This window comes from Vigna umbellata, chromosome 7 (genome assembly GCF_029865625.1).
Source record: "Vigna umbellata cultivar VRB3 chromosome 7, Vumbellata_1.0, whole genome shotgun sequence".
NCBI classification, from domain to species: Eukaryota; Viridiplantae; Streptophyta; class Magnoliopsida; order Fabales; family Fabaceae; genus Vigna; species Vigna umbellata.
In genome coordinates this window covers 27,620,255-27,633,237 of record NC_142171.1, presented here as the reverse complement: position 1 = coordinate 27,633,237, position 12,983 = coordinate 27,620,255, and the positions used below count along the sequence as shown (strand labels likewise).

At 36.3% G+C, this 12,983-nt stretch overlaps 1 pseudogene; it reads left to right on the top strand.

Annotated features, from left to right (window-relative positions):
• Positions 1-8,997: 8,997 nt before the first annotated feature.
• LOC148195627 (exocyst complex component SEC15A pseudogene) lies at positions 8,998-11,367 on the top strand (annotated as a pseudogene).
• The last annotated feature ends 1,616 nt before the right edge of the window (positions 11,368-12,983 follow it).

Below are 12,983 nucleotides of genomic sequence, written 5' to 3'. Positions count from 1 at the left end.
GGGCCAATTAATATGAAGTAGGGCGGCCGCCACGAAAGAGGAGGGGAGAGTTGGAGAAAGAAAGCATGGAGGGTTACGGTTGAGTTCTTCTCTACGTTTACTGCTGTTGTTTTTTTTGGCTCTCGGTTTTGAGTTCTTGGAGGAGAGGAATGAGAAAAAAACCTTCTAATGTTTTTTAATTTCTTATGGAATGAGAAATGGCTTTACACTTTGCACTGCAGATTTTTTTTTATTCCAGCTTGGAGTAGTTTACTTGCTTAGTCTATTTCCTTTGTTGCCACGTTTGGTTTCTTTTCTGTTCACATTTTTCTTGTCTTTGCTTTGTTGCCGAATGAATGGCATTGTTGACTGCTGCAAAATGGCATTTTACTTCTAGCTCAAAAGTTGAAATCTAATAGCATTGAATGAGTTTTCCTTTGAAGTTAGTCTCGCTACTTTAATTTGGTTCAAGCATTATGTTGTTGCATTAAATTTTGATTTCAGCTGTTGTGCTTCAAAACCGCAATTTAAATTTTATTATTAGCTGGCACGTGCATTTTGTTATTTAATGTATTTTCCTTGTTTAAAATTGGTTCAAGCACTTTTTGCATATTTTACTTTTAATCCCCGCTAGCTTGTGTTTTAATGTTTTAGCTCAACATTGCCTTTTAATAGCTTCAATTGTGTTTGGATATTTATCTACTGTAGTGATCAGTTTAATGCTTTGTTCATGAATTTTATTGCCTTCAATTTATTCAGTTGTGTTGAATTTTTTAATTTCGTCATTTGCATTCACAAGATCTTTCACAAACCTCCCCACTACGTGTGTGATCTGAGACTGAACCAAAAATTGGTCCTTGAGAGACGACCTAGGAGTCACTTCCTAGTCTATACTGCATTCTTTTATGCACAACTTTTGTTGGGAGGTGCGACCCTTTCATCAGAGTGCATCTTTCAAAGAAGCCAAGTATGTGCTAAACGAAATTTACAACAAGGTGTGCGGTCTACATACCGGACGGTGGACGCTGAAGGCCCAAGCATTGCGAGCCGAGTATTATTAGCCAACAATGGATGAAGATTGAAAAACCTTTGTCCAAGAGAATAGAAACAATGTCAGGGTACCCTCAACTGAGCTGCATAATATCATCTCCCTATGGTCGTTTGCTTAATAAGGAATGAACATTGTGGATCCCTCAGATGCAGAGAAGTTCCTCTTTGTGCCCACACACTATTTCACCAAAGTGTAGAATTTCATGTGGAAACTTATTTGCCGCTGCAGTCTTCCCTGCACATTCATTATTGATAATGGCAGCCAGTTCATCAACAAGAAATTAGCTGAGTTTTACAAAAATTGGGCATCAAACATGTGACGAGTTCAATCAAGCACCTCCAAACGAACGATCAAGCCGAAAAGGTCAACAAAACCATCATGGTCGAGCTTAAATGTCATCTGAGGGACACTAAAGGAGCTTGGGTAGATAAACTCCTAGAGGTCTTATGGGGATATCACTGCTCACCACACAGTACCACGAGCGAAACACCCTTCAACCTCACGTCTCACTTGAAGTGGGTGAGCCTTCTCTTAGACGACGATTAAAAGACATGGACGTTAAAGAAGTTGAATTGAGAGTAGAGTTAGACACCCTACAAGAAAGAAGAGCAGCGATCGTGCAATTAGAGTCGTATAAAAGACTAATCGCAAGAAGGTATAACACTAAAGTAAAGCTGAAGAACATTCATAAAGGGGACTTGGTATGGAAAAAGACGTGTGAAGATCGTAAGAAACCCACTCATGGAAAACTGGTAGCAAATTGAGAGGGATCATTTAGAGTTGTTGAAGATTTGAAGAATGGAACTTACCGATTGACATACCCGGACAACATAATTATCCCTAACACGTGGAACACTTCCCTCCTAAAATTTTATTTCAGTTAAAATGCTACATGCAATACATTTTATTGAAATGAATAAAACATAATTTCCAGTTATTCTTTCATGTGGAAATGACCGAGTCAAGTACATCTGACAAAGGTTGCTTAGGGAATGTTCTCAATGAACTCCCAACAACCTCCAAATTAATCAACAAGGAACGCTCTAAGTGAACTGTTGTTGCATCGCAAAGGCGAGTTTGGAAAACGTTCTTAGTGAACTCCTAATACTCAACCGATCAACAAAGAACATTCTGAGTGAACTCTTGTCGCATCTCAAAAGCGAGTTTGAGGAACATTCTTAGTGAACTCCTAATACTCAACCGATTAACAAGAAACGTTCTAAGTGAACTATTGTCAAATCCCAAAAAGAAAGTTTAGGGAACGTTCTTAGTGAACTCCTAACACTTGATCAACTGGCAAGGAACATTCTAAGTGAACTCTTGTCGCACCATAAAAGTGAGTTTGGGGAACATTCTTAGTGAACTCCCAACACTTGATCGATCGCTAAGGAACATTCTAAGTGAACTATTCTCACATCGCAAAAGCGAGTTTGGTGAACGTTCTTAGTGAACTCCCAACACTCGATCGACCAACAAGGAACGTTCTAAGTGAACTCTTGTCACATTGCAAAAGCGAGTTTGGGGAATGTTCTTTGTGAACTCCCAACACTTGACCGACCGAACAAAAATTTTCTAAGTGAACTCTTGTCGCATCGCAAAAGCGAGTTTGGAGAATGCTCTTAATGAACTCCAAACACTCGACCGACCAGCCAGGAACGTTTTAAGTGAACTCTTGTCAGATCCCAAAAGCGAGTTTATTGAACGTTCTTGGTGAACTTCCAACACTCGACTAATGATAAGGAACGTTCTAAGTGAACTCTTTTCACATTGTCAAAGGGATTCTTGGGAATGTTCTTAGTGAACTCCCAATACTCAACTTATTAGCTTAACCACCAAACAATGCTAAAATTTCAATAACTATATATTACAACGTGTGCCTTACTAAGCATTTCGAGACTAGCCGTTTAATGAGTTTAAGTAAATTTAATGAAATCACATTATTTTACGATTGAGTGTCCTCGCAAAATAAGGCAATGAGTAATGAGCAAGTAAATTATGAATTTCCATTAAGTCTTGACAGGTATACAAAATAAGGCATTTTCCCAAACAAGGCAGTCTAACCCAAAATAACCTTGTTTGGTCGACGACCATCATAATTACATGTATTAAAAATAAAAAAAATATGTCCTAAACCCTTACATTAAGGCATTCGCCTACTCGTTATCCCTCGCACGACTCTTTTCTTCCTTCCCTCCAACAACTTCAACCTCATCGTGAACAATTTCAATGTGTTGGTCCTCTCCTTGCTCAGCAGGTTGCTTCTCTTCTGGTTTAGTGAGATTGGTGTCCACTAGCTACCCATCCATCACGTGCTTCATCACGTCGAACCCTTCGTGATACGTAGGATATCAAAGAAAATGGCATCTTGGGTATCGCCTTGTTGAACTTGACAATGTGTTCGTTGAAGATAACATCACTTAACTCTTCAACCTCTTGCATCAAATTAACCTTATGCTTCAACAAGGCCTCCTGCTCGTCTGAGAGTTCTTCGTAATTATTATTCACTTTTTGAAGATCCAACTTAAGCTTGACATTCCTTCTTTGAAGTTACTCGATGGTCATCCAGGCATCGTCAATCTTCGAGGTGGCGTTCTTCATGGTCTCCTCACAACCAGCATAAGCCTTCTTGGCCTCATCCAACACCTTAGCCAATTCTTCACTTGCCTTCTTGGAGGCCTCTAAATCTCCCTAAGCGGCCTTCAACTCCTCCAAATAGGTCGTCTCCTTAGGATCAGATTAAGAAGCTTGGGCTAGGCAGATTCTTGCCCGAGGGTTAACTTGAAGGTCACCTCCAAGGCTTCATTCATCATGGGTCATGTTCTTAAAGAAGCTTCGCTCAGCACTTGGCAAATTGAAGTTAGGCTTAGTAGCCACACGGATCACTGTGTTAAATGGCCCAATGACGAGGGACCCAACTTGGTAGGCCTTCTTCTTACTCCTCTTTTGTGAGGAATATGACCTCTCTTTGTTGGACTCCTCTTCTTCTTGCCCCAAGCGATCGGGGGACATAATCATGATTGGGATAGGTTAAGAAGCGTAAGGAACGAGCTTAACAGCTTATAGGTCTTGTCTTGAGTTCTTCTCCCTAGATGTGGGCTTAGGGGTAAAGGCTTGTGTATGGAAGGACGAGCACTCAACGTACCCTCTCTAGTACCTTTATTAACAACCTTTCGTTGAACAACAATTTTGGCGAAGGCTATTACATCAACATTATGGGAAACCTTGATATATGAAATGAAGTACAAAAGTTAGCTAAGTTAAAAATGATAGTTATAACATGCAATACAATTGAAATCCTACCGAACACTCTATTACAAAACGCTTTCAGAGTTAATGAGGAAAATGAAACTCCAAGAGGAGAGGCGACAGAGTAACTAGTCGATCAAGCTGACCGCCTCTATCTCTTCAGGCGTCTTCATAGACTTCGCCCACTACGTCAACCTCCTCGGGCTCTCAATCCAATAGAATGGAAATTTTGGCCAACCATTATCCATGTAATATTTTGACCGACCAACTTCCTTTATTATTATCTTTAAATTATTAGTTTTAAATCTTTTAAAGGGAACGTTAAAAAGCATGAAAAACCACTACCCTTTTTCGGATATGAGGGATACCCATGTCCTATTAACGTGCAGTCGAGTCTGGAAAAAGAGAAAGGAAATGGGGTGTAGGAGTAATATCCAATGCTTTGCATATCACCTAGAACGCCTACATGAAGGCCCACCAATTCAGGTGCAGTTGGGTGGGAGCCACATTGAACTCCTTTACGACGCTCATTTGGAATTCGCTAAAGGGTAACCGGACAAGCAGATCCTTAAATAAGGTAGAATATGCATAGAACAAATCTTGAGCGACACCTTCCTTTCCGTGGAAGACCCGTTCATTCCTCTTACACACGAGAAGCTTGAAATGTTCAATGCCAGTTACTACCCTAGCTATGTCCATTGTACCAGTGAATTCCTCTAAGGAAATTCACGTGATGAAATAGGACACATACTCCCCAACCTCATAAGAAGCCCAACCATACCCTGGAATGGGCGAGACAGATGCTCAGGACTCAGTCCACTCCCCAACTACATCCATTTCAATTGTAGCCACCTCACCCACATTGACTTGAGTAAACATTAATCATATTTACACTCATTGTTGTGTCACCTAAATCCATTTCCCGCTTGATTGATCTGAGGATGGAAGACCCGATCGACGATACCGATGACGCCGAATTGCTATCAACATAACTCCGACCTCCCCTCCCTTCGGACTCCTTAAAGAAAGATAGCAAAACGGTCAACATTATTACCATAAAAGAAGAAGTGTGCAACGCTCGATTCATGCAAAGAAGGTGGACAACAATGATGAAAATGATATTGAGCCCCACCTATATCTATAGTTGAAACAGGTGCTCCAACGAACAAATCCTGATCGTTAAATCAAGGAAGATCTGACAGCCTACACCTCATGACCTTTCGTTTCAAGGGATGCACGAATCCTAATGAACCATCGATTGTAACTTCTCCCAACTGACCCCTAGATAACATATCAAGCAGTCACCCATTACAAATTGACCAGTTACGAAATGAGTCAATCATCTCCAAAATGCATGAGACCCTTTTTACTACAAACTCATTCGCCCATCAACATATGCTCGGGCTTAAGAGGCTTGTGTATTGTATGGTTGTCTGGTCAGCCTAGGACTGAACGTCCCAACTAGTTGTTAATACCCCCACATAGACCAATTAATCAGATAATATGCATTGAGTGGTCAACCTTAAACAATAATTAGGATTGGTGATGATTAATTTAAGCCAAAACACGTAGTTGGGCTGTAATTAGGTCGATGCTAATCTGAAACCCATTGCAAAACCTACAAATACAAGTTTGAGATAGTATGGTAGGTTGGTTACATTTAATATGCATTTATTGCTAAGACAATCGAATCTTTGTTGACTTTGATATTGAAGTACCTTCTGTAAGTAATCTCCTGGTGCGACCAAATAGAGGAAAGGATGAGCGGTGATCATAACAAGTAGTTGAACGAATGGAACTTGAAAGATTTATAACATCGATCCCATAAAGCGAAACAATTATTATTAAGCCAATTTTCCCCTTTTCCCTTCACACACGCACGCATATATATATATATATATATATATATCCCACATAGATTCCTGATTTTATGAACCCTTTTGTTGGATTTTTTTTCTATTCTACATATTTAGATTCTAAAATTCCTTTCCATAGTCTTTCCTTCCTCCTTGCTAACATCCAAATCCATTTTCCTAGTAATGCCATCTTTAACTATTTAATACCATATTCTGCCCCCCTTTTCACTTACAAATCTTATCCAACTTTACCTATGCTATCTTTCTACCTTCGTTACCACAACTCCAAAGGAACTCTCTTTGAATTTTTCTTATATATCTCTTCACATCTGGGGGCATTTTAAAGAATACACATAAAATAAGGGTAATGCCGTTAATACCGATTTTAGTAGACACGTCGTCCCCCAAGCGGTAGACGTTTTCCTTTCCATCTAGCCAACTATTCCCTAACCTTCTCCATTACCTCATTCCACATGTTATAGCTTCTAGGGTTACCTCCTATGATCATTCCCAAGTATGAAAAAGGAAGATTCATGATTTTACAATTCAGTAGTTCTCCATACCTCAATATCATACTTGCATGTAACCCCACACCTCCTATTTTGGTTTTAGAAAGGTTTACCTGAAGTTCAGAGGCTAGCTCAAACCACCTTAAAATACTCTTAATAATCATAATATTTTTTTGTGTTAGCATGACATAGAAATAAGGTATTATATACAAATTATAGAATATTCACTAACACCTATCTATCCCCTATCTTAACTCCTTGTAGTAAATATTTCTTTGTTGTCACACCCTAACTATTCCGGCCAACCCTTATGCCATAATAAGGAACAAAAAAGGGGTTAAAGAGTCTCTTTACCTAAGACCTTTTGATGGACTAAACTCTATCATTTACTTTGACCGAAATCGTGGAGGACTCAAAACATGCTTTTACCTAATTGATCTGTAAGTTTGTAAATTCCATCCTTACCATCATATAAAATAAGAACTCCCATTTCATTGAGTCATAGGCTTTCTCATTGTCAACCTGAACAACTAAACCTCTTTTCATTTTCTTTTGATTTCATCTATAGTTTTATTTGCGACCACAACACTATTAAGCAAGCATTTCCTTCCAAAAAAGATTTGGAGTAATCTATATCAATCTCAATGATAGGGTTTTGGATATAATCTTATAAAGGAAATATGCTCCCCTAAATTTTGTGGGTTGACACATTTTTGGAATGAGAGATAAGAAAGAAGCATTTCCTCCTCTAGGCAATTTTTCAAAATTATAAAAATCATTAATTGATTTTAGGACATCACCTTTAATTGTCTCCTAGAATTTCTTTATAAAACTAAAGTTGAAACCATTTGGTTCTGGACTCTTACTACTCTATTACACCTAACTTCCTTTTCAGGGAACTCATTAATTAATTTTAGATCAAATTCTTCCTTTCTCCAATTAGTTATCATGTGAAAGAACCTTGTAATCAAATCACCTGACTTTAACCATTGAACTCTAGATTTTTTTCTCTCTAAAGCCTCTTGTATAAGATTTACTCTTTTGTGGTGAGCAAGAGTTGAATTCTCTCCTTTCTATATTCATCATCTATTTGACCTTCCTCGTCAATTCTATCTATATGATTAATTTCATTTATCAACCGCTGCTTCTCTTTATGTCACCAAAGATCTCTTTGTTCCATACTTTTAAATCATATTTCATTCTTTTAAGCTTTTCTTTACCTGGCATTTTGTTTTTCAATTTTTCCTTTTAAATATTCTTTTTAAATTAAGATATTTATTTTATTAGTTTTACATTTTGAGTGAACATTTCTTTAAAATTAACCGTTTTTTATACTTAACCATTTTATTACAAAATAAATAAAAACTATTTACAATAAAGATACAAAAATTATTTTAATTTTATAATAATAATAATAATAATTTTATTATCTTTTATTATTACGTGAAAACGTGGATATGTGTTTTCGCTATATATTAGTGATATTTTATATTATGATTTATATTATTATATGATGAAAAATATTATTTATTTTGGTATATGTATTTTTTTCTTACTTTTATCCTTTAAATAACTATTTTTTAAATTAAAATAGTTACTTTATTAAATTTATCTGTTTTTTAAAATTGATATTTTCTATTTAATATTTTTAAAATTTTACCATTTTAAAATTAAAATAATTATTTATAATTTTTTATTATCCTAAAATAAATTGTACATACATACACGCGTTTCACTATTAACAATAATAATAATAGTTTTGTAAATAATTTTTTCTTAAATTTCTTCTCCCTTACGCTTATCATGGAAAACCGTCTCTAAAAAAGGTTAAAACTTAATCGTAACTTAGGACTGGATCGGTGGCATTGCCATGCATGAATGCAAACACAAAGAGACTGTTACGTATGCTGCTAACCTCACCCGACTGTCTCGTCTCTTCTCCCACGACCCACTCCACTTCTCCTGTCATTTTCTTCGTCACCACCATCAGGTACACCAATTTTCATTTTTTCTCTTCACTATTTCAAAATCTCATTTTTAACATTCTCAATCTGTCATCATCCACTTATCATTGATACACATAACAGATGCTGTTCTCCGATCACAACTAAATTCTGACGTTCATGAGAATCTGAGTAACAAATAATTCAATAAATTTCATAGGGCATTGCCAAAATTTGTAATTTTAGTAAAATCCTCAATTTTGCGTACATTTTTATTTCGTTCAATTTGAATCCTAAACCTAACATTTGTTTTAATATTTCTTGATTGGTTATTGGGGTTAGTATGATAAGTTTGTGTAAGGTTTGGTTTGTGACAAGAAATGTGTTTCCAGATTAAGGGAGTTTAAGGGGCAATGGATGTAATAAGAACAAAGAAAAGAGCTGATGTAGATATTGGTGATGAAGGAGAAGACTTGGTTCTTGCAACTCTTGTTGCCAATGGAGATGACATTAGTCCTCTTGTGAGGCATGCCTTCGAAATGGGGCGCCCCATGGGGCTCCTGCGCCAACTGGATTTTGTGGTGAAGAAAAAGGAAGCTGAAATCGAGGCAATGTGCAAGACACACTATGAGGAATTCATCCTTGCAGTTGACGAACTTCGTGGTGTGTTGGTTGATGCTGAAGAACTCAAGAGTGAACTGCAAAGTGACAATTTCAAGTTGCAGCAGGTTGGCAGCACCCTTCTTGTCAAGCTGGAGGAGCTTTTTGTGTCATATACAGTGAAGAAGAATGTGACAGAAGCTATAAAGATGTCGAAGAACTGTATGAAAGTTTTGGAGCTGTGTGTGAAGTGCAACAATCATATTTCTGCAGGGGAGTTTTACCCTGCTTTGAAAACTGTTGATTTGCTTCAGAAAAGTTATATAGAGAACATTCCTGCCAAGGCTCTCAAAAGGGTGATAGAGAAGAGAATTCCTTCCATAAAATCACACATAGAGAAGAAAGTATGCAGCCAGGTTAATGAATGGATGGTCCAAATACGAAGTTCTTGTAAAATAATTGGGCAAACGGCAATTGGTCGGGCTGCATCGAATCGTCAGAGGGATGAGGAAATGCTTGAAAGGAAGAGAAAGTCTGAAGGATTGAACATGTCAGGAGTTGAGGATCGAGCTTTAAGTTTGGTGGTTGAAGAAGATGAAGATTCTGCCATGAAATTTGATCTCACGCCCTTATATCGTGCTTGTCATATTCATAGTTGCCTTGGGATCCTAGGGCAGTTTCATGAATATTACTACAAGAATAGATTGCTACAATTGAATTCGGATTTGGAGATATCTTCAATGCAACCTTTTATCGAGTATTATCAGACATTTTTGGCTCAAATTGCTGGGTACTTCATAGTGGAGGATAAGGTCCTGAGGACTGGTGGTGGGCTCCTAGAACCTGATCAAGTTGAAACTATGTGGGAAACTGCTTTGGAAAAGATAACATCAATGTTAGAAGTGCAATTACCCCAGATGAAATCTGCCACACATCTTCTCCTGGTTAAGGATTATGTTGCACTTCTTGGGTCTACTCTTAGACAATACGGATATGACATTGGCCAACTCCATGATGTGCTTGATAATAGCCGAGAAAAATACCACAGGCTTCTTTTGGAAGAATGTAGGAACCAAATCGTTGATGTTCTTGGAAGTGACACATACGAGCAGATGGTGATAAAAAAGGATTCTGATTATGAGAACCATGTTCTGGCCTTTAATCTTCAAACATCAGATATCATGCCTGCTTTTCCATATGTTGCATCATTCTCCTCCATGGTACCTGATGCTTGTCGCATTGTGAGATCCTTCATCAAAGGCTCTGTTGATTACTTGTCTTATGGTGTACGAACCGGTTTGTTTGATTCTGTGAGGAAGTATTTGGACAAGTTCTTGATTGAAGTGTTGAATGAATCTTTGCTTGACATCATCAACAGTGCAAGTATCAGTGTTTCTCAGGCCATGCAGCTTGCTGCAAACATAACTGTTCTTGAAAGAGCTTGTGATTTTTTCCTTCGACATGCTGCTCATCAGTGCTGCGTACCCGTTAGAGCAGCTGAGAAGGCTCAAGGTTCTTTGACTGCTAAGGTATTACTGAAAACTTCGAGAGATGCAGCTTATATTGCTCTGCTGACTTTGGTAAACGCAAAGTTAGATGAGTATATGAACCTTATAGATGGTATCAACTGGATTATAGAGGAGACAAAGACTAGTGGAAATGAATACATGAATGAAGTGATATTTTACCTAGATTCACTAATGTCCACAGCACAACAAATTTTACCCTTAGATGCTACCTACAAGGTTGGAACCAGTACACTTGAGCATATTTCCAACACAATTGTGGGAGCTTTCCTTAGTGATAATGTCAAAAGGTTTAATGCAAATGCTGTTATGAACCTCAACGTTGATCTTAAGATGTTGGAGAGTTTTGCAGATGACAGGTTTTATTCTTCTGGTTTGTGTGAAATTTATCCAGGAGGTGGTTTCAAGGGCTGTCTGATAGAAGCACGACAGTTGATTAATCTTCTCTCAAGTAGTCAGCCCGAGAACTTCATGAATCCTGTGATAAGGGAGAGAAACTACTATGCTCTTGATTACAAGAGGGTAGCATACATTTGTGAAAAGTTCAAGGATTCTCCAGATGGAATCTTTGGAAGTCTTTCAAATAAGAACACAAAGCAAACTGCTAAGAAGAAATCAATGGACGTGCTCAAAAAGAGACTAAAGGATTTCAATTGACTAGACTTTGGATATTATTCTTTCATTTCTACTAGGGTATAATTGTAGTGTTCTTCTGTTATGGATGTTTAACTTTCAGTTAAATAGTATTCTGTATTGCTCTGATTCTTTCTTTTTTTCATATAATAAAAAATCATTTCTGTCTTTAGTTTGTTTATATGACACTAATAAATGTTTCTCCCACTAGAATAACGAAGTTTGATACCATTGTTCATTAAAACATGCTGCAAGGTTTTTAAAAAAAGTGTAAATCTTGCTGCGAAATAAACTGAAGCATCTTGTTATATATTGATAGAAACTGGATCTGATTATGGAGTAATTAAAGAAAGTGTAAATCTTTATCCAACATCTTGTTGCATATTATACTCAGTACTGGTCAACTGAGAAGTTACTTTGACGGAAGCACTAGAGCAAATAGTTCTGATTAGAGAAGTTACTTTCATATTAATACACCATAGGAAAGAAGATCAATTTCTCTCCAATTCAAGGTTTCTTGGTAATCCAGAATCCTCTGCAAAGAACAACACAAAGAACTGTAAAAATTTCTTCATCACATGACATGAGTGATGAAAGAGAATACTGTAATGACAGACAGTTAATGTCTGCTCCTTTAAGAAATCAATTGGGTGAGTCTTTTTGACAAGAGTTCTTTTTTCTGTACATTGACCAATATTTTATGAATGAGTAATGATTCGTGCACACTTTCATAGCACCAAAAAGACTATAAACACTTCATATATACCTAGAAAGAGTAAAAACTATAAGTTTATAGTTTATATGATGTGATAAGAAGAGGGAGATAGGAAGAAAAAATAAGTGTGTAATAGGTGTAGATAAATGAAGGTGTCCATGAATCATTACTCATACTTTATTTCCCTTTTATGGGTTTCACTGCTCACTATATAGTTAGAATTAAAGCAGAAGATTTTTAGTTTTTGATTCACTACACTATTAACCATATGAGGGGAGAATATAGGCATTGCTATAGTAAAAGGCTAGAAAGAGTAGGTGGCCAAAATTTGCTCTATTGCTTTAGATAATGCTACACTAGTTCAGACATTAAGTTCTATCGTATTTTATTTTATACCAAGTAAATGATAAATATTTTCTATTTCAAACTATTGTAAGGCTTTTAAGAAAATATGTACTTTAGATTGACTTTATGCATTAAATATTTTAATTATTTAAAAATAATATAAGTAATTTATTTTAATTAAATGATGATGCTTTTGAAATAAAATCTTTGCCATTTCTTCCTTTGAATATTTTGGTAAGATTCAATGTGTCATGTAAAGGATAGAAAAGTAATTAAAAAGAAAATTTTCTAAAAAATACTACAACTTTAATAACAAATGAATAAAAAAATGAAGAGGATAAGTTAGAGAGAAAAAAAATTAAAATAATGATCACGAGATCTGTTGAAAATAAAATTAAATCATAGAATACTTAAATAAAAACAAAAAAAAATTGAAGCATTCAATATAACAATAATTTGCAGTAAAAAACTTGATTAAAAGTATTTAAATTTTTAAAGAAACAAATACTTAATTAAAATTTAAGACAACTTTTTTATTATATTTTTTCCTTAATATATATAATTCACGCGTAAGTGGAAG